The 23,289-nt window shown below is 38.6% G+C and overlaps 1 non-coding gene across 1 annotated transcript; it reads left to right on the forward strand.

The window, feature by feature from the left end:
- The first annotated feature begins 250 nt into the window (after window positions 1-250).
- TRNAY-AUA (transfer RNA tyrosine (anticodon AUA)) lies at window positions 251-324 on the forward strand. The gene has a single exon. It is a non-coding gene; the product is annotated as a tRNA-Tyr (tRNA).
- Window positions 325-23,289: the final 22,965 nt, after the last annotated feature.

Below are 23,289 nucleotides of genomic sequence, written 5' to 3' on the forward strand. Positions count from 1 at the left end.
TGGAGATTTACTCATAACAAGATCATATGACAGCTTGTTCATTTCTGCTTATGCAACTGAGACAAAGCAGTCTTTTAGAACTTATCTAGACTGATGATGTAAAGACTACCCTAAGACCATTTCCTAAAATGACCATTTCCTGGGGTATCTGCCTGAAATAAAACCTAAGCAAGCTAAGAAAAACACAGATCTCTGTTCATCTGAGTCTTCCTGAACCTATACCTTTAACAGGGTTTTATAAAGTCGGACTTCCCTGGTGGCTCAGACGGTAAAAGCATCTGCCTATAATGCAGGGGGCCCGGGTTCGATCCCTGGGTCAGGAAGATCCCCTGGAGAAGGCAATGGCACCCCACTCCAGTACTCTTGCCTGGAAAATCCCATGGATGGAGGAGCTTCAGTCCACAGGGTCACAAAGAGTCAGACAGGACTGAGCAACTTCACTTTCTTTTCTTTACGAAGTCTGGTCCTGTGACCATGTAAACACTCCAAGCACTTGCTAAAAATGTGCATGGCTAGACACCATTTAGTGAATGAGACTAAGAGTCCATGGTCAGTAAGTTCACCAGGTGATTCTAATGCATACAAGAATTTGAGAACTCCTGTTACACCATTATATTGGAACAAGGTCAGAGTCATAATCTGGAGATCAAGCTCAAAAGAAAAATTTGACAAAATTCATTTGACCTTTATTTGGAAACAGTATTTTTCACAAGAGAAAACTACAACTTATTCATTCAATAAATATCTTATCATGTTCCTTCCACATCCAGACCCTGTGTTAAATACAGTAGATTCAAAATATAATGCATAGAAGATTAAAAGAATGGGTCTAGTAGTGCCATACATTATAATTTTAGATTTTCTGAATTCTTTTCAGATCTTGCAATATGCATATCACTAGGAATTAAAATGAGAATTCAGAAAAAATTACACTTCTGCTGAAGTGGAACTATCCTAATAAAGACAAACATTACAAAGTGTGTATAGGATATGATTACATGAATCTAGTTCTCTTCAGGGAAAAGAACAGTGTGGAGGGTAGAGAGACAAGTACATGACCATTTTAAAAATAAAAAGATCTCTTAAAATAAGAGATCAGAGCTTAGACATGATTCCCATCCCAACTGGAGTCAGTTCTTTATACTAGAATCAGAGAGCTGATGAACTTTTGATCTGTCCTTTCTTTCTTTCGAAGCAGAGATCTAAAAGCTGTTTTCAAACAAGATTATGAAGAAAGGATAAAAGGATGATGTATAAATCATGATTGATTTTTCCATGAAGTATCCATGAACTCAGCTGAAACAGACTCCAGACATTAAAACTGCTGCACACATACCACCTGCTATGGTCTGAGCATTTATGTCCCCCAGATCCATACGGTGAGACTGTAATGACAATTGTGATGGTGTAAACAGACAGGGCCTGTGAGATGTGATTAGGTCAAGAGGGTAGAGCCCTCACAAATGAAATTAATACCCATATAAAAGAGATACCAGACAGTGCCCTTGCCTCCTGCTACGATCAAGCCAAGAAGAGGTCGATCTTGGACTTTCCAAACCCCAGAACTGTGAGAAATAAATTCCTGTTGTTTGTAAGTACCCAGTCTGTGGTATTTTGTTACAGCAGCCCAAAGAACTAAGACATTACCAGAACTAACTCCTTGCTTGCTATAAGTTAAACTTGCTCAAGACTGAGCATGTGAGTTTCTATAAAGCTATATGCAAAATGGCTATGATATGAGAAACAATTTAAAAGTATTTAAGCTCCATTTGACCTTCACAACTTTTGTCTATAAAAAGATTTTACAAAGTATTTGTATTTATAAGCTTTGTCCTATGATCAAATTAAACCTAATTAGATGATTTCATCAAGATTTGCCAAAGTCAGAATAAAGAAAAGCATGCACTGAAGAAAAATGGAAAAAGTACATTGTTTTAAAATTAAATGGTGGAACTATGGTTGATTTTCCTACATTTCGTGGATATTTAAAACTGAGAGTATATTACTTTATAAAGAAAACATTTAAAATTAATTTCTTAGGGAGTTTATGACAATAGAATTTTTAAAGTAAAAATAAATCTCCAAATTACCATCGTCAAACAGAAGTTAATGTGAGGCACAGGAGGAAGAACCAACCGAAATGGAGTTTGCACCAAAGAAAGATTTATTAGTTGAGGAGGTACCAACCCCAAAGATGGGAGACCTAGACTCATTTGAAATCCATCTTGCTGGCTGACCGGGTGCAAGTGTTTTAAAAACAAAAATGGTAAAGGAAGGCAGTGTGTTTTTGTGGTTTCAGCTTCCTGATAAGGCATCAGTTTCAAATCTCCATCTTGTGCTTCGATGCATCACTGGGGATTGTGACTGATCTATGTGTTCCTGCAAAGCAAGCTAGTAAATCATGGTCTTGTGATCCCTCCCTTCTTTCTAAGAGAGCAAAAGCAAGGGTTGAGGCATTTTGTTATTTACTTAGAGCCTTTGTGATGGTTCAGGGGTTTCCGTTTTTAAATGATCCTCCTAGTATCATAAATTTTAAGTCTGCTTGGGGCCAGCTGGTTGAAGCCATAGAACCTTATCTCAACAGTTTGGGGTCATAAACCAGGGCATCAGTTTGCTCTATTTAATAATCATGAAAAAAGACTGTGTTGGACTTGCTTTTCCTTTGTTTCTGCCTCAGCTCACTCTCCTAGTCGGAGACCAAAGCCTTTCTACAAACAAGAGGCAGGTGGAGGACACGGCTCTGGGAGGGGGACCCCCATAGGTTCCTGCTTGATTACGTTAAGAGTCTCCAGTGGTCATTGTTTCTTTTTAACCTTATTTCCTTTCTTCTTTTCTAAAAATGTGTTTTAACCTGCAGGCCAGATTGCCTCTATTCTTTATTTTCTAACATTTATAAACCTCAATATTTTTTCCCAAAGAAAAAGTTCTGACTTTCCTTTTTCTCTTCTTTTTTATTACAAGCCCATAAATTCTAACCACAACTGTCCAGTCCACCTCCTATTATTCTCAATAATCTTGACTAACTGACTTTGAAAGCATATTGCTTTAGCACATTAACTTTTGCTGGGCCACCCTTTTTCCACACCTGACTCTCCTACCCTGCAATTTTACATCCATTCTAACTTAACAGTTTTCTAGGTAATAAATTATACATGACATCTGTCTTGTCCTAGTTTTTAAAATCCCTGTAGCCTCTTAAAAGTCTTTTTTAATGTCCTTATTCTCCAGTCCAGACCATCTCTGCTAGTTCCTTTATGTGATCATTTTCTGATTATCTTTTCTTTAATCTTTGCCTTTATACCCTACTCCAGTACTTTCCTCAGTATTTCTTTCCAGTAGTTTTTTTTGTTAATGCCTTTTTTGTTTCTCAAATTCTTCTTCTTTGTAGCTCACTCTACCAGCCTTGGGCTACTAAAATGTGAATGCTTCTAATTTACCAAAATTGTGACCCTCTACCTACTAAAAATGTAAAGATAAATATACTAGGCTATGACAGAACCTGCCATGCATCAAACCCAGTTCTTATAAGGAATAAAAGTCCAATCCTACCAATTCCCTCCAGATGTTGTCTTGATTGGAACACACCATATTGTCATTTCTTGGTTTTTTCCATATACTTTTCCCTGTAAACTTTGAAATCCAAATGGAGAATGGGTTCTGTTAATGCTTATAACATCGGTATTTATCACAGAAACCAGCACAGGACAGCTGTTGAATAATTATGTTAGATGCAAAGAGCTGACTCATTAGAAAAGACTCTGATGCTGGGAAAGATTTAGGGCAGGAGAGAAGGAGGCAACAAAGGATGAGATGGTTGGATAGCATCACTGACTCGATAGACATGAATTTGAGCAAACTCTGGATGATACTGAAGGACAGGGAAGACTAGCATGCTGCAATCCATGGGGTTGCAAAGAGTTGCACACAACTTAGAGACTGAACAACAATAAAGGTAGATATAGGATCCACTTTCCACAATGCATGAATTCAGAAGCAGGTATGGGAATCCGGATGTCTTCAACTAAGCCAAACATAAAGAAATTTGATAAAAGGTAAAATAATGCCACCCTTCTCACTAACTTTTGTTTAAGAAAATATAATCACTAAATATTATATTTTAGATTATAGTTATAATCATTAAAATTATTTTATGTAGGTCAATGTTGTGGATTATCTTTATATTATATAAATTTACCCATAATTTTGTCTCAGTTTTATTTCTGATATGGTGAAAATCAGTAAATAATAACCCACATAAATAAAAGCTCTTTGGTGTCCTTAATAACTTTGAAGACTCTGAAAGCATCTTAAGACTGGAAAGTTTGAGAACTCCTGTTCTAAATCATCTGGATATACCATGAGTCCCAACACCCCTCAGTGTCTCTCTAAATCTTCCCAGTCTCACTTCTCTGGGGGTCTGGGTCATTTGTTCCAACCACCTCTGCAGTGACCAGTTCTGGGTGGGGTCTCACTCATGTCACCAGTGAAACCTGGTACTACTCTGCCTTTTGCCTGCCTGGTGCGCCTCTCACCTCCCACACAAGCCTTCTCTGTTTAAACTAAGGCAATGATTTTCAAGCTATGTTTAGTGAAGGGTCATTTTTTAATGCAATCCATTGCCAACTGACATGTTATAAAATACAAGAAAAGAGAATTGCTGTAAAAATTAACTGAAAAAAATAAAAAACAAAAGCATACCAAAAAAAGCCCAACTTTTTACTATTAAATTCAACAGACATAAAATTAATCAAAATGCTATAAAAGTTTCTAACCACTTACTTTCAATTTCTGTACTTATCCTATCATGGGTAATAACAGTTTGCTATCCAGAGATCCGGAGAAGGCAATGGCACCCCACTCCAGTACTCTTGTCTGGAAAATCCCATGGCTCATTTTACAATGCATCTTCCTTCTTTGCTCACCCTGAACCTGCTACCTCTACTGCCTAGCACTCAAACTTTAGCTTTGGCCTGAAGATTTGCTTTCTGGGAAGCCCAGAAAACGAAAACAAAAGTCAAGATAGTCTTTGCAACTCACTGAAGTCAGGGGAAACACAGGGGTACAGAAGGTGCAAAATTCATTGTCCTCCCTCTAATGCTGCACACAGCTTGTGCTTCTATTGGCTTCCTCTTTTCCCACCTTTTGGTTGGCATGTTGCAGCTGCTGCAAACTTAATCACTCAACCTATGATGGATCCCTCTATTCAACCTCAAGTCCAGGCACTATGCTTATCTTCATCCTAAAATAACATCATTCAGTCACAGGCAAGGTTCATTTGATCCTTACAATTGACCCTTAAAATTGGTTATTGTGATGAATAGGACATTTATCATAATCTCTGTGGACGGAGAAACTGAGAAACAGAAAGGGGAAGTGATTTGTCCATGGACAGTCAATAATTTTGTGACAGGGTGATAAACAAAACTCAATTACACTGTTTTCTTGTGTTTTCACTTTATATTCTGACAAGAGCAGACAGATTTCCCTGGCCAATACGGACAACTAGCATAGTGCTATGACTCCTATGGCTAATACTTTAACAGAAAAACTGAATATGAAGGTAAAAATATCAGTTACTTGCAGAGAGGTCATGGATTCCCTCTTACAGAATGCATTACTTTGAACGCCCCATAAATGTATGATAAATGAAAGAATAAATAAATGGATTATCAATTTAAGCTTGGCATTTTTACAGTCTTCAAGCCTTTAAAATTATTCTGCTATAAAAAATATCACACACAAATTTCAAGCATATAGGTACCCAGAATCCCCTGGATCAAAGGAAATTGTTTTAATTTGAAGAAAGTGCAGAGTTTAAAACACACACACACACACACACACACACACACACACACACACAAATTCCCTCAGTCAACAATCAACATGACAGGTAGATTGGACTCATTTCAGAATAATGATATAAACCATACAAAGTAAATTTCACACTAAATCTCCATCAGTACATGTGCATTCATTATAAGCAAATGTATCAAGAAGCCTGAAGGCTTGAGAAATACCATCTAAAAAGAGTTATCTAACAAACACTGGCCTTTTAAAGTCTTCTGGCAAATTCTGAGAATGCAATTAACACCAGAATACATAAGCATACAATGCAAGCATGTATGCATCCAAATTGGGAGCATAACCAGTCATCTAGCCAGTAGATGAAAATGTCATTCCGTAGTATGAGTACAGTTTCATGGGCAACTGATAGTGTATGCCGGCTCTATGAATACATTTTCAGTTGGTGACTTGAAGGACCCTGAAACTATAAAGGCAAAGAACAAAACGTTGCTTGAACCAGAGTGTGCTCATTCTGACTTGAAATAACTTGAAACGAAAAGTGATACTATAAACCAAATAAGTTAAAAAAGCAGAGTACTATAGAAGTTGAAGTCTTACTAGGAAAACAATAGGTGAAACTGTACAGAATTGTGCAAACTGTCCAAATCTTCAGTGTCCAATACTGTAGTCACCAGTTGCATTGTGGGTATTGAAATATGGTTGTGCGACTGAGAACCAAATGTTTGAGACTTCCCTGGCAGTCCAGTGGTCAAGTGTCCACCCTATTACTGCAGGGGGCATGGGTTCAATCCCTGGTAGGGGAACTAAGATCCCACATGCTGTGTGACACAACCAAAAAAGTTAATCTTTTAAATTTTTCAATAAAGATAGCACTTCTTATTATTTAAAAAAGGAACTGAATGTTTAATTTTATTTAATTTTAATTAATGTTTAATTAGATCTAATTTTGAATTTTAAAAAAAACAGTCCTCAATACAGTTATTAGAAAACTTTTATATATATTTGGAACAACTTAGTTGTGTGAATTTACTTTTTAAACTCTAAACTCTAAACAAATCTAAATAAATATCCAGTGTTTTTCTGGTGAAAATTTAGTGCTCGAATGAAAGTGTGCTAATTCACCCAGTTGTTAGTTACTTGCAAAAACTTCAAAGACAAGTAAATAAATAATAGTTTTCTCAGGCATGGTACATCCTACTAAGTACTACCTTAGATTCAGACATAACTAAAACCACAATAATTAAATACCAACTGAACAAAAATTTCCCCTAAAAAAATAACAAAACTGCAGATAAACAAGAAAATGTCTTAAAAGAAACTAGCTGTTATATTATCTTGGATTAGTTATCAGAATAAAAATCAAAATATCAAGAAATTAACAGGGTTTTTAATATTATTAAGTCATATTATTAGGTCACATAATTATATTGGACATGAGTTCAAGATGCAGCGAGCCATGTCATAATAGTAGTCAAACACACTATTACCCCAAATCTTAAAACACATTACCAGGACTTGAGTTAAGGATATTGTTTGAGAATGAGTGGGAAAATATCCACTTGATGTTATACATCAAAGGATACATATTCAAAACAAATATTTTTTTAAGATCCCACTTTAAATATTCCTCAAAACTAATCAGTAGTCATATACAGATGTGAGAGATGGACCATGAAGAAGGCTGAGTACTGAAGAATTGGTGCTTTCAAATTGTGGTGCTCGAGAAGACTCTTGAGAGTCCCTCAGACAGCAAGGAGATCAAACCAGTCAATCCTAAATGAAATCAGTCTTAAATATTCACTGGAAGGACTGATGCTGAAGCCCCAGCAGTTTGGCCACCTGATGTGAAGAGCCTACTCACTGGAAAAGACCTTGATGCTGGGAAAGATTGAGGGCAGGAGAAGGGGGAGACAGAGAATGAGTTTGTTGGATGGCATCATCCACACGATGGACATGAGTTTGAGCAAACTCTGGGAGATAGAGAAGGACAGGGGAATCTGGGGTGCTGCAGTCTATGGGGTCGCACAGTCAGACACGACTTAGCGACTGAACAAACAAACATCATTTTTAGGATAATACTAAGTTCTAGACTAAATGGAAAACTACATGGCAGTAGATGGCAACTACCACAAGGTTTGAAAGGAAAGTTAGCATAAAAACTTAAAAATGTTGTCCAGAATGTATAATCTAGTTTCATGCTGTCCTGTGCTTAGTCACGCATTCATGTCCAACTCTTTGACACCCCATGGACTATAGCCTGCCAGGCTCCTCTGTCCATGGGGATTCTCCAGGCAAGAATACTGGATTGGGTGGCCATGCCCTCCTCCAGGGGATCTTCCACCCAGAGATCGAACCCAGGTCTCCTACATTGCAGGTGGATTCTTTACCATCTGAACCACCAGAGAAGCCCATGAATACTGGAGTGTATAGCCTATCCCTTCTCCAGGGGATCTTCCAGACCCAGGAATCGAACCAGGTTCTCCTTCAATTCAGACAGATTTTTCACCAGCAGAGTTACCAGGGAAGCCCCAACTTAGTTTCATAAATACCATGATAAATAAATATGATTTGGAATGTTCTTTGAATACAAGGAGTAGGACCCTAAGATGCTTAAATTCACATATGTTGAGCATCATTACAAAAGTTTAGAAGCAAAACCTTTATATAGAAGAGCAGCACACCCAAAGCTGAAATAATTCATTCAGTTCTGTTTGTTTTTCACATGTTGAGACAATATAAGAGACCAAAAAGAGACGAGAAGTTCAACCAACATAGTCAAAACTAATGAGAAACATCAAAGAGATTGGATGCCATCAGGTAAAAAGAGATGGCTAAAATGTCTCAAAGTCTAGTTCTCAAATACTGATAAACAACATAAACATTAAAGACCATTTTGTTTAAAAAATATATTTTAGGCCAAATGTTTATTTATTCAATAAACATTTACTGAGGACCCACTTCATCTTAGATACTGTAAAAGGTAGCCTCCAGAATAGAGACGAGAAAAGCAAATGTAACTGCCTCAGAAGGGCCACGGTGTGGAAAAACAATATAACAAGTACAATAGAATGCAGTAAATATTTTAACATAAAGCATGGCCATCCAGTCTCGAAATAGATATTATTTTACATGTACTTGAATATATTATTGATAAATGTTTATGTATATTGCCTGTGTTTCCAGACTTTAATGTCACCCATATATATACATATATATATATATATATACATACATATACATATACACTCAATATACCAGCACTCAATATATATGCACTCAATATGAGTTTTCCAAATTTGCACTCAATATGCCAGCAAATTTGGAAAACTCAGCAGTGGCCACAGGACTGGAAAAGGTCAGTTTTCATTCCAATCCCAAAGAAAGGCAATGCCAAAGAATGATCAAACTACCACACAATTGCACTCATCTCACACGCTAGGAAAGTAACGCTCAAAATTCTCCAAGCCAGGCTTCAGCAATATGAGAACCGTGAACTTTCAGATGTTCAAGCTGGTTTTAGAAAAGGCAGAGCAACCAGAGATCAAATTGCCAACATCCACTGGATCATCAAAAAAGCAAAAGAGTTCCAGGAAAACATCTATTTCTGCTTTCTCGACTATGCCAAAGCCTTTGACTGTGTGGATCACAATAAACTGTGGAAAATTCTTCAAGAGATGGGAATACCAGACCACCTGACCTACCTCTTCAGAAATCTGTATGCAGGTCAGGAAGCAACAGTTAGAACTGGACATGGAACAACAGACTGGTTCCAAATAGGAAAAGGAGTACATCAAAGCTGTATATTGTCACCCTGTTTATTTAACTTATATGCAGAGTACATCATGAGAAACGCAGGGCTGGAAGAAGCACAAGCTGGAATCAAGATTGCTGGGAGAAATATCAATAACCTCAGATATGCAGATGACACCACCCTTATGGCAGAAAGTGAAGAGGAACTAAAAAGCCTCTTGATGAAAGTGAAAGAGGAGAGTGAAAAAGTTGGCTTAAAGCTCAACATTCAGAAAACGAAGATCATGGCATCTGGTCCCATCACTTCATGGCAAATAGATGAGGAAACAGTGGAAACAGTGTCAGACTTTATTTTGGGGGCTCCAAAATCACTGCAGATGGTGATTGCAGCCATGAAATTAAAAGAGGATTACTCCTTGGAAGGAAAGTTATGACCAACCTAGATAGCATATTCAAAAGCAGAGACATTACTTTGCCAACAAAGGTCCGTCTAGTCAAGGCTATGGTTTTTCCAGTAGTCGTGTATGGATGTGAGAGTTGGACTGTGAAGAAAGCTGAGCGCCGAAGAATTGATGCTTTTGAACTGTGGTGTTGGAGAAGACTCTTGAGAGTCCCTTGGACTGCAAGGAGATCCAACCAGTCCATTCTGAAGGAGATCAGTCCCGGGTGTTCTTTGGAAGGAATGATGCTAAAGCTGAAACTCCAGTACTTTGGCCATCTCATGCGAAGAGTTGACTCATTGAAAAAGACTCTGATGCTGAAAGAGATTGGGGGCAGAGGAGAAGGGGACGACAGAGGATGAGATGGCTGGATGACATCACCGACTCAATGGATGTGAGTTTGAGTGAACTCCGGGAGCTGGTGAGGGACAGGGAGGCCTGGCATGCTGCGATTCCTGGGGTCACAAAGAGTCAGACACAACTGAGGGACTGAACTGAACTGATATATATATATATATATGTACTAGGTGCTTGGGACCACTAGGATGATTGCAAGTCTTGAGGAAGAAAATGTCAGGGAATATGTTACAAAGGAAATAATAATTGAATGTAGAAGTATGATAGAGGGATTTGGGAAATAGACAATGGAGGGAACATTTCCTTGTTGGAAGGACAACAAAACAATACAGATAAAAGAATGTACCAAGCATCTGGGAACTGCCTAGAATTTATTCTTTATATATAGCCTGAGCACACTCTGAGTACACTGGTATTTCCTGCCTGCCATTTTTAGTAGGGGAGTAGTTTCTTTTTCTGTACAATTTTGTTCCAATTAAACTTAAAGTGCAGAAAACTGAGAAAATAATAAAATAAAGAAAAACATATTTTAATTGCCTGTATTTCTACCACCCAGAAATAATCACTATTGGTTACTTTTGTATGAATATAAATATTTTTTATGGATTGATGGAGATATATATCAATCATAGTGACATCCCACTTTTCTTATTTCACTTAACATAATTATCTTCCTTTGTATTCAAAATTATTTACAGAAATAATTTTATTTTCTCCAACTTTATTAATATATAATTGACAAATAAAAATTACGTATATTAAAGGTACACATGTGATGTTTTGATATATATAAACATTGTAAAATGATTACTACAATCAAACTAATTACCATATCCAACACCTTACATAGTTACGATTTTTATGTGTAGGTAGTGAGAACATTCGGAGAAGGCAATGGCACCCCACTCCAGTAACTCTTGCCTGGAAAATTCTATGGACAGAGGAGCCTAGTAGGCTCCAGTCCATGGGGTCGCTAAGAGTTGGACACGACTGAGTGACTTCACTTTCACTTTTCACTTTCATGCATTGGAGAGGGAAATAGCAACCCACTCCAGGGTTCTTGCCTGGAGAATCCCAGGGACAGGGGAGCCTGGTGAGCTGCTGTCTATGGGTCGTAAAGAGTTGGACACAACTGAAGCAACTTAGCAACAGCAGCAGCAACAGTGAGAATGTTTAGAATCTACTTGAAATATTTTCAAGTGTATGTGCATGAGTGCAAGCATCATGCTAAGTCGCTTTATTTATATCCAATTCTTTGGGACCCTATGGACTGGAACCCACCAGGTGTCTCTGTCCATGGGATTCTCCAGGCAAGAATACTGGAGTGGGCTGCCATGCCTCCTCCAGGGGATTTTCCCAACCCAAGGATTGAACCCGAGTCTTCTACAGCTCCTGCACTGCAGGCAGATTCTTTACCACTGAACCACCAGGGAAACCTTCTCAAATGTATAACATAGTTTTATTAACTATAGACACCAGAACATTGGATCTTCAGAATTTACTCAGCTTATAAAACTGAAACTTTACATCCTTGGACCAACATCTCATTTCTCCCACTCTCAGAGGCATTTTTACATGACTATGTAGTGATCAGAGTAGATGTAAACATTTCACTATTGCTGTTCATTTAGACTCTTTACAATGCTTCTTTATTGACTATGAAACATTTCACTATTGCTGTTCATTTAGACTCTTTACAATGCTTCTTTATTGACTATGCCAAAGCCTTTGACTGTGTGGATCACAATAAACTGTGGAAAATTCTTCAAGAGATGGGAATACTAGACCACCTCACCTGCCTCTTCAGAAATCTGTATGCAGGTCAGGAAGCAACAGTTAGAACTGGACATGGAACAGACTGGTTCCAAATAGGAAAAGGAGTATGTCAAGGCTGTATATTGTCACCCTGCTTATTTAACTTCTATGCAGAGTACATCGTGAGAAACGCTGGACTAGAAGAAACACAAGCTGAAATCAAGATTGCTGGGAGAAATATCAATAACCTCAGACATGCAGATGACACCACCCTTATGGCAGAAAATGAAGAGGAACTGAAAAGCCTCTTGATGAAAGTGAAAGTGGAGAGTGAAAAAGTGGGCTTAAAGCTCAACATTCAGAAAACAAAGATCATGGCATCTGGTCCCATCACTTCATGGGAAATAGATGGGGAAACAGTGGAAACAGTGTCAGACTTTATTTTTGGGGGCTCCAAAATCACTGCAGATGGTGATTGCAGCCATGAAATTAAAAGACACTTACTCCTTGGAAGGAAAGTTATGACCAACCTAGATGGCATATTCAAAAGCAGAGACATTACTTTGCCAACAAAGGTCCGTCTAGTCAAGGCTATGGTTTTTCCAGTGGTCATGTATGGATGTGAGAGTTGGACTGTGAGGAAAGCTGAGCGCCGAAGAATTGATGCTTTTGAACTGTGGTGTTGGAGAAGACTCTTGAGAGTCCCTTGGACTGCAAGGAGATCCAACCAGTGCATTCTGAAGGAGATCAGCCCTGGGATTTCTTTGGAAGGAATGATGCTAAAGCTGAAACTCCAGTACTTTGGCCACCTCATGCCAAGAGTTGACTCATTGGAAAAGACTCTGATGCTGAGAGGGATTGGGCGCAGGAGGAGAAGGGGATGACAGAGGATGAGATGGCTGGATGGCATCACTGACTCAATGGACATGAGTCTGAGTGAACTCTGGGAGTTGGTGATGGACAGGGAGGCCTGGTGTGCTGCAATTCATGGGGTTGCAAAGACTCGGACACGACTGAGCAAGTGAACTGAACTGAACTGAACAATGCTTCTTTATGATAAATAATGCTGTGATACATATCTTTATGTGTCATGCTTTATCAGAATTAGAGATTATTTCCTTGGAGACTAAGTGAAATTACTGAGCAAGGAACACTTTTAAATTTTCTAATATATATTACTGCCACAATTGTTACTGGAAGAGTTGTACCAATTTACCCTGCAAAGAAACTGAATGTAGATATGTGCCTATCTTCCCATACCCTCATCTACATAAAAATATTTTTATTTTTACTAATTTGCTAGGCAAAAAATATGCAAGCTCAAATTATATTTTAATTTTCGCTATCTCTATGATGAAATCTTTTCATACATTTATCAGCCAACTTTTTTTCACTTTTCTGAATGTTCATATACCTCAGCATTTATGTATTGGGGTATTGATTTAAGTATTTTAGGCTATCACACCTTATCTTTATGACAAACAGGACTGACATTTGCTCCTGAATTTTGATCATATTGGTTCAGTTGTTTTTTAAGTTTTAATTTTTATATAGTCAGATGCATTATCATATAAAAAATAATACACCTGATTAAATAAAAATTGAATTGCAGAAGTAACTTCTTAAATTTTTTTATTTTATATTGGACTACAGTTGTTTTACAATGTTGTTTTAGTTTCAGATGTAAAGTGATTCAGTTATACAGATATATATACATATATCTACTCTTTTTCAAATTCTTTTCCCATTTAGGTTATTACAGAATACTGAGCAGAGTTCCCCATGCTATACAGTAGGCCCTTGTTGGTTATTTATTTTAAATATCAGATCAGATCAGATCAGTCACTCAGTCGTGTCTGACTCTTTGCAACCCCATGAATTGGAGCACGCCAGGCCTCCCTGTCCATCACCAACTCCCGGAGTTCACTCAGACTCACGTCCATCAAGTCAGTGATGCCATCCAGCCATCTCATCCTCTGTCATCCCCTTCTCCTCTTGCCCCCAATCCCTCCCAGCATCAGAGTCTTTTCCAATGAGTCAACTCTTGGCATGAGGTGGCCAAAGTACTGGAGTTTCAGCTTTAGCATCATTCCTTCCAAAGAAATCCCAGGGCTGATCTCCTTCAGAATGCACTGGTTGGATCTCCTTGCAGTCCAAGGGACTCTCAAGAGTCTTCTCCAACACCACAGTTCAAAAGCATCAATTCTTCGGTGCTCAGCCTTCTTCACAGTCCAACTCTCACATCCATACATGACCACAGGAAAAACCATAGCCTTGACTAGATGAACCTTTGTTGGCAAAGTAATGTCTCTGCTTTTGAATATGCTATCTAGGTTGGTCATAACTTTCCTTCCAAGGAGTAAGCATCTTTTAATTTCATGGCTGCAGTCACCATCTGTAGTGATTTTAAATATAGCAGTGAGTATATGTCAACCTAAACTCCCAGTGTCTTCCTACCACATTTCTTCTTTGGTAATCATAAGTCTGTTTCCAAAAGAAGTAATTTCATACCTTGCCTAAATTCGCCTAATGTTTTCTTCCTTTTTATGGTATTTTCTTTATTTTCAACTCTCCCAGGTTTTCTTTTGATACACTATTAAAGACGAGTCTCTTTAGTTGTTTTTTTTTTTTTTTTTTTTTTTTAAGAACTGGCCTGTGTTCCCAACAGCACGGACTGAGTTATGCAACACTACCTTCAATCAGTCAATCAGTTCAGTCTCTCAGTCATGTCCGACTCTTTGCAACCCCATGGACTGCAGTACACCAGGCTTCCCTGTCCATCACCAACTCCTGAAGCCTATTCAAACTCATGTCCATTGAGTCAGTGATGCCTTCCAACCATCTCATCCTCTGTCGTCCCCTTCTCCTCCTGCCCTCAATCTTTGACCAGCCTCAGGGTCTTTTCAAATGAGTCAGTTCTTCACATCAGGTGGCCAAAGTACTGGAGTTTCAGCTTCAATATCAGTCCTTCCAATGAATATTCAGGATTGATTTCCTTTAGAATGGACTGATTGGATCTCCTTGGAGTCAAAGGGACTCTCAAGAGTCTTCTCCAACACCACAGTTCAAAAGCATCAATTGTTTGGTGCTCAGCTTTCTTTATAGTCCAACTCTCACATCCATACATGACTACTGGAAAAACCATAGCCTTGACTAGATGGACCTTTGTTAGCAAAGTAACATCTCTGCTTTTTAGTATTCTGTCTAGGTTGGTCATAACTTTTCTCCCAAGGAGTAAGCGTCTTTTAATTTCATGGCTGCAGTCACCATCTGCAATGATTTTGGAGCCCCCCAAAATAAAGTCTGACATTGTTTCCACTGCTTCCCCATCTATTTGTCATGAAGTGATGGGACTGGATACCATGATCTTAGTTTTCTGAATGTTGTGCTTTAAGCCAACTTTTTCACTCTCCTCTTTCACTTTCATCAAGAGGCTCTTTTGTTCTTCTTCACTTTCTAACATAAGGGTGGTGTCATCTGCATATGTGAGCTTATTGATATTTCTTCCAGCAATCCTGATTCCAGCTTGTGCTTCATCCAGCCCAGTATTTCTCCTGATGTACTCTGCATAGAAGTTAAATAATCAGGGTGACAATAGACAATATACAGCCTTGATGTACTCCTTTCCCTATTTGGAACCTGTCTGTTGTTCCATGTCCAGTTTTAACTGTTGCTTCCTGACCTACATACAGATTTCTCAAGAGGCAGCTCAGATGGTCTGGTATTCCCATCTCTTTCAGAATTTTCCAGAGTTTGTTGTGGTCTACACGGTCAAAGGCTTTGACACAGTCAATAAATCAGAAGTAGATGTTTTTCTGGAACTCTCTTGCTTTTTCGATGATCCAACAGATGTTGGCAATTTGGTCTCTGGTTCCTCTGCCTTTTCTAAAACTGTGATTCTTCCTTTCTTATATATTAAATTATGTAAAGACTGGAGCAAAGATGACTGCTTAAGAGTGAGTTTATAACGCCCCTCTGACCCCTCCCAAAGTCCAGTAAAATTAATGGCTAACATTTATGTTGTTCTTACCTGTGCCAGGCACTATTCCAAGCTCTTTACATGTATTTATTCAGTCAACCTTAGGAAAGAGGTTTCATTACTAATTTTGTAAAGGAGAATGTGCTTAGTCGCTCAGTCTTGTCCAACTCTTTGCAGTCCTATAAACTGCAGCCTGCCAGATTCCTTTGTCCATGGGTATTCTCCAGGCAATAAGACTGGAGTGGGCTGCCATGCCCTCCTCCAGGGGATCTTCCCAACCCAGGGATTGAACCCAGGTCTCCCACAATGCAGGCAGATTCTTTACCATTTGAGCCACCAGGGAAGCCCCATAAAGGGGAGAATAACAGTGAATTTAGTTAACTTTCCCATAATCACACAGCTAGTATTTGGCAGAGATCCTGTTGAAAGCCTCCCAAATTCAGAACTCTTCTTTTATCTCTTGCTTTCTCCAGATCCATGTGCTTCAACACATTTACTTCTTTTTATTTCTGAATTATCCCCAGTATATTACCACTCCAGAATTGAAGAACATGCTGTGTCCTCAGTCCAGAACATTTTTTTAAACAGATCATAGAAATTGAGATCCTGAGTTTTAATATCATAAAGACTTAGATTTATATCTCAGTCTGGTATCTACTACCTATTTGATGGTGATGATCAGTTTTATGTGTCAACTGAGCCAGATTATTCAATCAAATTAGGGGTTGCTATGAAAGTATATTTTGATGTGATTAAAGTCTATAATCAGCTTACTTTAATAAAGAAGATTATCCTAGATAATCTCAGTGAGCCAGCTTCAATTAATTGAAAAACCTTAAGATCAGAACTGAGGTTTCCCCAAGGAACAAGAAATTCTTCTTGTTGACTACAGTTTCAGCCCATGCCTGAAAGTTCTGGCCTGCCCTTCCTGAAGGTCTCCCTACAGAGATTTAGGGCTTGCCTTGCCAACCCCCACAATCACGTAAATCAAATCTTAAGGTAAATCTATCAATCTAATCCATACATGAATATACATATATAAATACAAATAAAGCCTATTGGATCTGTTTCTCTGGTGCAGTTCTGCTCTGAAACAAATTGTCTCAGTTCAGTTCAGTTTAGTCACTCAGTCGTGTCTGACTCTTTGAGACCCCATGGACACCAGGCTTCCCTGTCCATCACCAACTCTGGGAGCCTACTCAAACTCATGTCCATTGAGTCGGTGATGCCTTCCAACCATCTCATCCTCTGTCATCCCCTTCTCCTCCCACCCTCAATCTTTCCCAGCATCAGGGTCTTTTCAAATGAATCAACTCTTCACATAAGGTGGCCAAAGTATTGGAGTTTCAGCTTCAACATCAGTCCTTCCAATGAATATTCAGGACTGATTTCCTTTAGAATGGACTGGTTGGATCTCCTTGTAGTCCAAGGGACTCTCAAGAGTCTTCTCCAACACCATGGTTCAAAAGCATCAATTCTTCAATGCTCAGCTTTCTTTATAGTCCAACTCTCACATCCATACATGACTACTGGAAAAACCATAGCCTTGACTAGATGGACCTTTGTTGGCAAAGTAATGTCTCTGCTTTCTAATATGCTATCTAGGTTGGTCATTACTTTTCTTCCAAGAAGCAAGTGCCTTTTAATTTCATGGCTGCAGTCACCATCTGCAATGATTTTGGAGCCCCAAAAATAAAGTCTGTCACTGTTTCCATTGTTTCCCCATCTATTTGCCATGAAGTGATGAGGCCAGATACCATGATCTTTGTTTTTTGAATGTTGAGTTTTAAACCAGCTTTTTCACTCTCCTCTTTTACCAAGAGGCTCTTTAGTTCTTCTTCACTTTCTGCCACTGATATTTCAATATTTCAAGAGGCTATTGGTATTTAATCAACAGAAAATGGGATTAAATTATGCCTCTAGGTTTCAGTTTCCTCCTGAGGGAAATGGGGACAGAGTTAGTACACAGCTCATATAGTGCCTATAAGAACTGAATGAAATACCATGCTTAAACACTTAGCACAGTTCTTGTCATGTGATAAATTAATTTTTCATGAATGTTGCCATCTCAAATGTGTACCAATATTTACAAATTTGTACTAATATTTGTAAACAGGGTCCATATCAAATAGTAAGCTTCAATTTTCATTTGAACTGAATCCACTCCCTTAAATATTAACAAGACTCAATATTATCATAAAGACCGCCATCCAATAGAGTGTGATTCAACTCTATTCTCATGGGAAGAAAAGAAAAATGTCCGTTAGAGTGGAATGAAAAATTATGAAACTACTCCCTTGGTACAGCTGGAAAGTGGAATACAATACAGCAGTGAGAACAAACCACTTCCGACAAGTTGGATGAACGGCATATACTGAGGGAGTACAAAGTACAAAGTGTATACTGTACGATTTTATTCATGTAAAGTATAAAATCAGACAAAGCTAGTCTATGATGGATAGCGGTTAATTGGGGAGGTCAGGAGAGGAGCCACGGGAGAGAGGAGCCACCTCCACCACCCCACCACCCCACTTCAGCTCGAGCCTCTCCGCTCACTCTTAGCAGATCCTCCACAGCAACCTTTTTTCTATATAAATTAAATCATGTCACCTCTGCTTAAGCCACATCAATGGCTTTCCAGTAGCATTCAAAGTAAAATCTAATCTCCTTACATTGTCTACAAGGTCCTGCCAACCTCTCCACTCACATTCTGCTCACTCTCTCATTGCCTCCTGAGTCTGGTCAGTACCCAGGACACTCTGAGTTCTTTCTCCATTCAGGGCCTTTTCTCTTTCTGTGTCACCTATAGAATATTATTCCGCAAACTCCAGTCCATCTTCTTAAACATAACTTTCCCAAAGATGCCTTCCTGACCCCTTCACTTGAAAACACTCCGCCATTCTCTGCTTATTTCCTTCATATTACTGACCACAATCTGTATCCATTTTGTTGTACTGTAGTTTTATTTACATTCTGACCTATAGTAGTTGCTCAAAATATATATAGTGAATAAAAGAATGCAACCAATCAACACATAAACACCACTGAGGCAGAGCAGTGGGCATGTGCTTTAATAATCTGATGACTTCTTTCCTGCCTCAATGCTTTTCTGGGTATTAATTTTTCCCCAGAATTTATCTGGGGGCTGTGGTGATGAATGCTAGACTCACAGGGTATTGTTCTTAATCACAGACATTTCTGGGAATAGCCAGGATTGAAGGTCAGGTCTTCTGTCCTTACTATGCTCTGACCTTTAGAAAGGATGGTGGGGTATAAATCACACCTAGTGTGGGTAACTTGGATGTGGCAAGTTTCCAGCGTCTATCCTTTATTATGCAGATACAGACTGTATGATAAATATTAATAGGTGATAAACAGATAATTTTGTGGTATAGTAAGGAGACTGACAGCCATATTTCCTGGGTTTGAATCCTCCTCCTCTACTGCTTATCAGCAGTTCCCTTGAAAAACCTAACTTTCTCTGATTCTCGGTTTTGTCAGTGATAAAATGGAGTTAATATAGCAACATGCATTTCTCAGGGTTGTTATAGAAAGCAGATGAACAAATCTATGTGAAAAGCACACTGCAAAGTTTCTACACATTGTATACTGTAAGTTGTCATAATTATTTCAAGGTAAGCTTTTCCTCTTGCCTAAGCATAATTTTTATCCCTCATTTCTGCCTAGAAGGCAAACATTATGGCAAGCTAGATAAATGGAAAGGTTTGATCATTACATAATGGGGCACATTAATGTGATAAGGATGGTTACACTGGCACAATTACTGTACCTTATGTCAGTTTGGTCCCGCTGCCAATCAGGCCTTTCATATACATGCCTTTGTGTGCGTGTTTCATAATTTCTATTTTATACCATTAAATACTATTTGCCAAAATGAAACAGACTCTATAATAAATTTATCTATGGGATATCTAATTATTCATATTTTGCCTATAAACTACCTATTTTTCAATATCTAAATAGTTTTATATATTTGATAAATGACAAAGATCAAGTCATCATCTATACAGTCTATTCCTTTCTCAGCAGAAAATAGTACTTGAATTAAGTCTTGCATTCCGTCTCTAACAGCTATGGTTTTGACTAGCAGTAATTTTGTCAGGGAGATTCTCTGCTTGTCTTTTTCTTTTGATTACAATATAGTTGGAATTAGGATTGGAGACACAATGCTTGATTAGTCTGGAACTGTTTAAGCTGTAAAGACATCCATATTTATGGAATTTCTTATATAATTAAATGTTAATTATAAGCCATAGTCAAATTCTAGAACATAAAGTAATTTATACAAAGTAATTTACACACCTGTAGAATTTAGTCAATTTCTAACTTGAGGGAATCTTGAATCAATATATGTTCTTGCCTTTACAATCAGAAAGAAAGAAGGGAAGGAAGGAAGAGAGGGAGGGAGGGTCAAGCTCCAGAAAAGCTGAACATTGTACAATAAAGCCATAAATGGTACCCCACTCCAGTACTCTTGCCTGGAAAATCCCATGGATGGAGGAGCCTGGTAGGCTACAGTCCATGGGGTCGCTAAGAGTCGGACACGACTGAGCGACTTCACTTTCACTTTTCACTTTCATGCATGGGAGAAGGAAATGGCAACCCACTCCAGTGTTCTTGCCTGGAGAATCCCAGGGACAGGGGAGCCTGGTGAGCTGCCATCTATGGGGTCACACAGAGTCGGACACGACTGAATCGACTTAGCAGCAGCAGTAGCAGCATTTTAAAACAGGATATCAGTGTCTTCAAGATAAAGAAAATAATTGATTCTAAAAAGTATAAAGAATAAGAAAGAAGCTAGAAGATATTTGCACTATGGTAAAGAAGACACATGCTTCTTCATCCATCAGGGGAAAAAAAAACAAAATCAGTTTCTCCAGGAATAATGCAAAAATGATACAAGCAACCTAATTTATATGAAACAAATTCAAATGTGACATGATTTTGATCAACCAGTAGAACATATGACAGGATAATGTAAATGTTATCAATCTTGACTATGAAAAACTAAAAGTAAAACTTCCAGAAACTAGGAAATGGAGGCAGAAGGAAGGCTGCTGCTGCTGCTGCTAAGTCGCTTCAGTCGTGTCTGTGCGACCCCATAGATGGCAGCCCACCAGGCTCCCCCGTCCCTGGAATTCTCCAGGCAAGAACACTGGAGTGGGTTGCCATTTCCTTCTCCAGTGCATGAAAGTGAGAAGTGAAAAGTGAAAATGAAGTCACTCAGTCGTGTCCAACTCTTCTCGACCCCATGGACTGCAGCCCACCAGACTCCTCAGTCCATGGGATTTTCCAGGCAAGAGTAAGGCTAGACACAGACAACTTATAACTTGGGAGGCAAGATGAACTGTTTATACTGCATAAAAGCAGACGACTTAAGGAACTTATTTAAATTCATAAGTGTACTAAAAAGATTTTTTTAAGATATAACTATTGTAAGGAGGTGAAAAGAAAGATGGAAATCATTCCATCTAGTGGACTAAATGGACTAAAGGGTCATGGAGGATAGCAACAGATAATTAGAAGTTGACAAATTAAGAAAGAGCAATATAGCACCAGTGGCTCAGCTGGTAAAGAATCCACCTGCCAATGCAGGAGACGTAAGAGACTTGGGTTCAATCTCTAGGTCTGGAAGATCCCCTGGAGAAGGCAATGGCAACCCACTCCAGTATTCTTGCCTGGAAAATCCCATGGACAGAGGAGCCTGATGGGCTACAGTCCATGGAGCCGCAGAGTTGGACACAACCGAGCACATACACAGGCAATACAGCATCATATTTAAAGATACAGACAATGGGAGTTACCACTAAAGGAGTTATATATAATTTAAAATGTTCATCTCTAGGGAGATGGACTGAGAGTAGAATAGCTCAACAACTATCACCTTTTCCTATAGGCCCTTCTACACTATTTAGCTTTAAAATTGTGTGTATAAATTATACTTATCAGCTACCCAGAAGATATGGTCATGTGCATGTCCCATAGCTTTGCTCACACTTAAAAATCTCCATGTTGAATTCATCATCATCATTTCCATCAAGCATGTGCTTCTGCCTATGTTCTTTTTATCATTCATTAATGCATTAATTTATTCATTCATTCAAAAATTGAGTGCGTACTTTGAAGCACGGTGCTAAATGCTGGAAGTACCATGATGGCAAGTTGACATGGAGGGAGACAGAAACACACACACACATTGACTGACAATTGAAATTATTTCAAGTTATCATAAGTGCTTTGTAAAAAGGATCTGAGAGAGAGAATAACAAGGATGATCCCTCTTCAACTAGGATGTGGAAAGAGATCTCTCATTGGTGACATGTAAACTGAGATCAAAGAAAAAGAAGTTGCTAGCCACATTTAATGGAAATTTGCCATATCTAGGGCTACTTAGTACCTTTTGAATCATCTTCCTATGTTTGAGGAATTTCCCATTTCATGAGTAAAGAGACGAACACTCAGTACTACTGAAGAACAATACCATTGTGCAAGAATCAGTTAAATGAAAAGAGCCAATAACAAAACACCACATACTATACGATCCATTTATATGAAGTGCCCATGATAAGTAAATCTATAAAGAAACAAAGTTCACTAATGGTTGCCTAGTATACTAGGAAAAGGGTGGGGCTGGGGAAAGAGACCAGGGAATGACTGCTCATGGGTGCAAGAATGCTCTGTGATGATAAAAGTGTTCTAAACTTAAATTGAGGTGATGGCTGCACAACTCTTTGAATATACTAAATCTGTGACATGACTGGACACGTACCCCATCAGCCTTCATACACCGTTTTACATGGTCATCACTGGCTTAAGGAATATCAGATAAGATTTGTGGAAAAGTATTTCCCTAGAAAAAGAACAGTGCTAATCTTATGATTAAACACTTAGTATTAAGGATTAAGCTGTGCCTGTTTTAAGTACCAGAGCCAATTAATAAATTATGCACATTAATCAACTGATTGTGATATGCAGAGCCCTCCAAAGGGCAGACAAAGAGCCCCACTTGCCTAACTAAGGTGCTGACAGTGGACATGAAGAGAAGTGGAAAGACTGTAGAAACTTTCTGGATTATTTAGACTTGACAGGACTCAATGACAGGTCAGACAGAAAGATGAGGCAAAAGCTGTAAATGCCTATTCAGCGATGAATCTCCCCCACATCCTGGAAGAAGAAAAAGAA

Source organism: Bos indicus, chromosome 4 (assembly GCF_029378745.1).
Source record: "Bos indicus isolate NIAB-ARS_2022 breed Sahiwal x Tharparkar chromosome 4, NIAB-ARS_B.indTharparkar_mat_pri_1.0, whole genome shotgun sequence".
NCBI classification, from domain to species: domain Eukaryota; kingdom Metazoa; phylum Chordata; class Mammalia; order Artiodactyla; family Bovidae; genus Bos; species Bos indicus.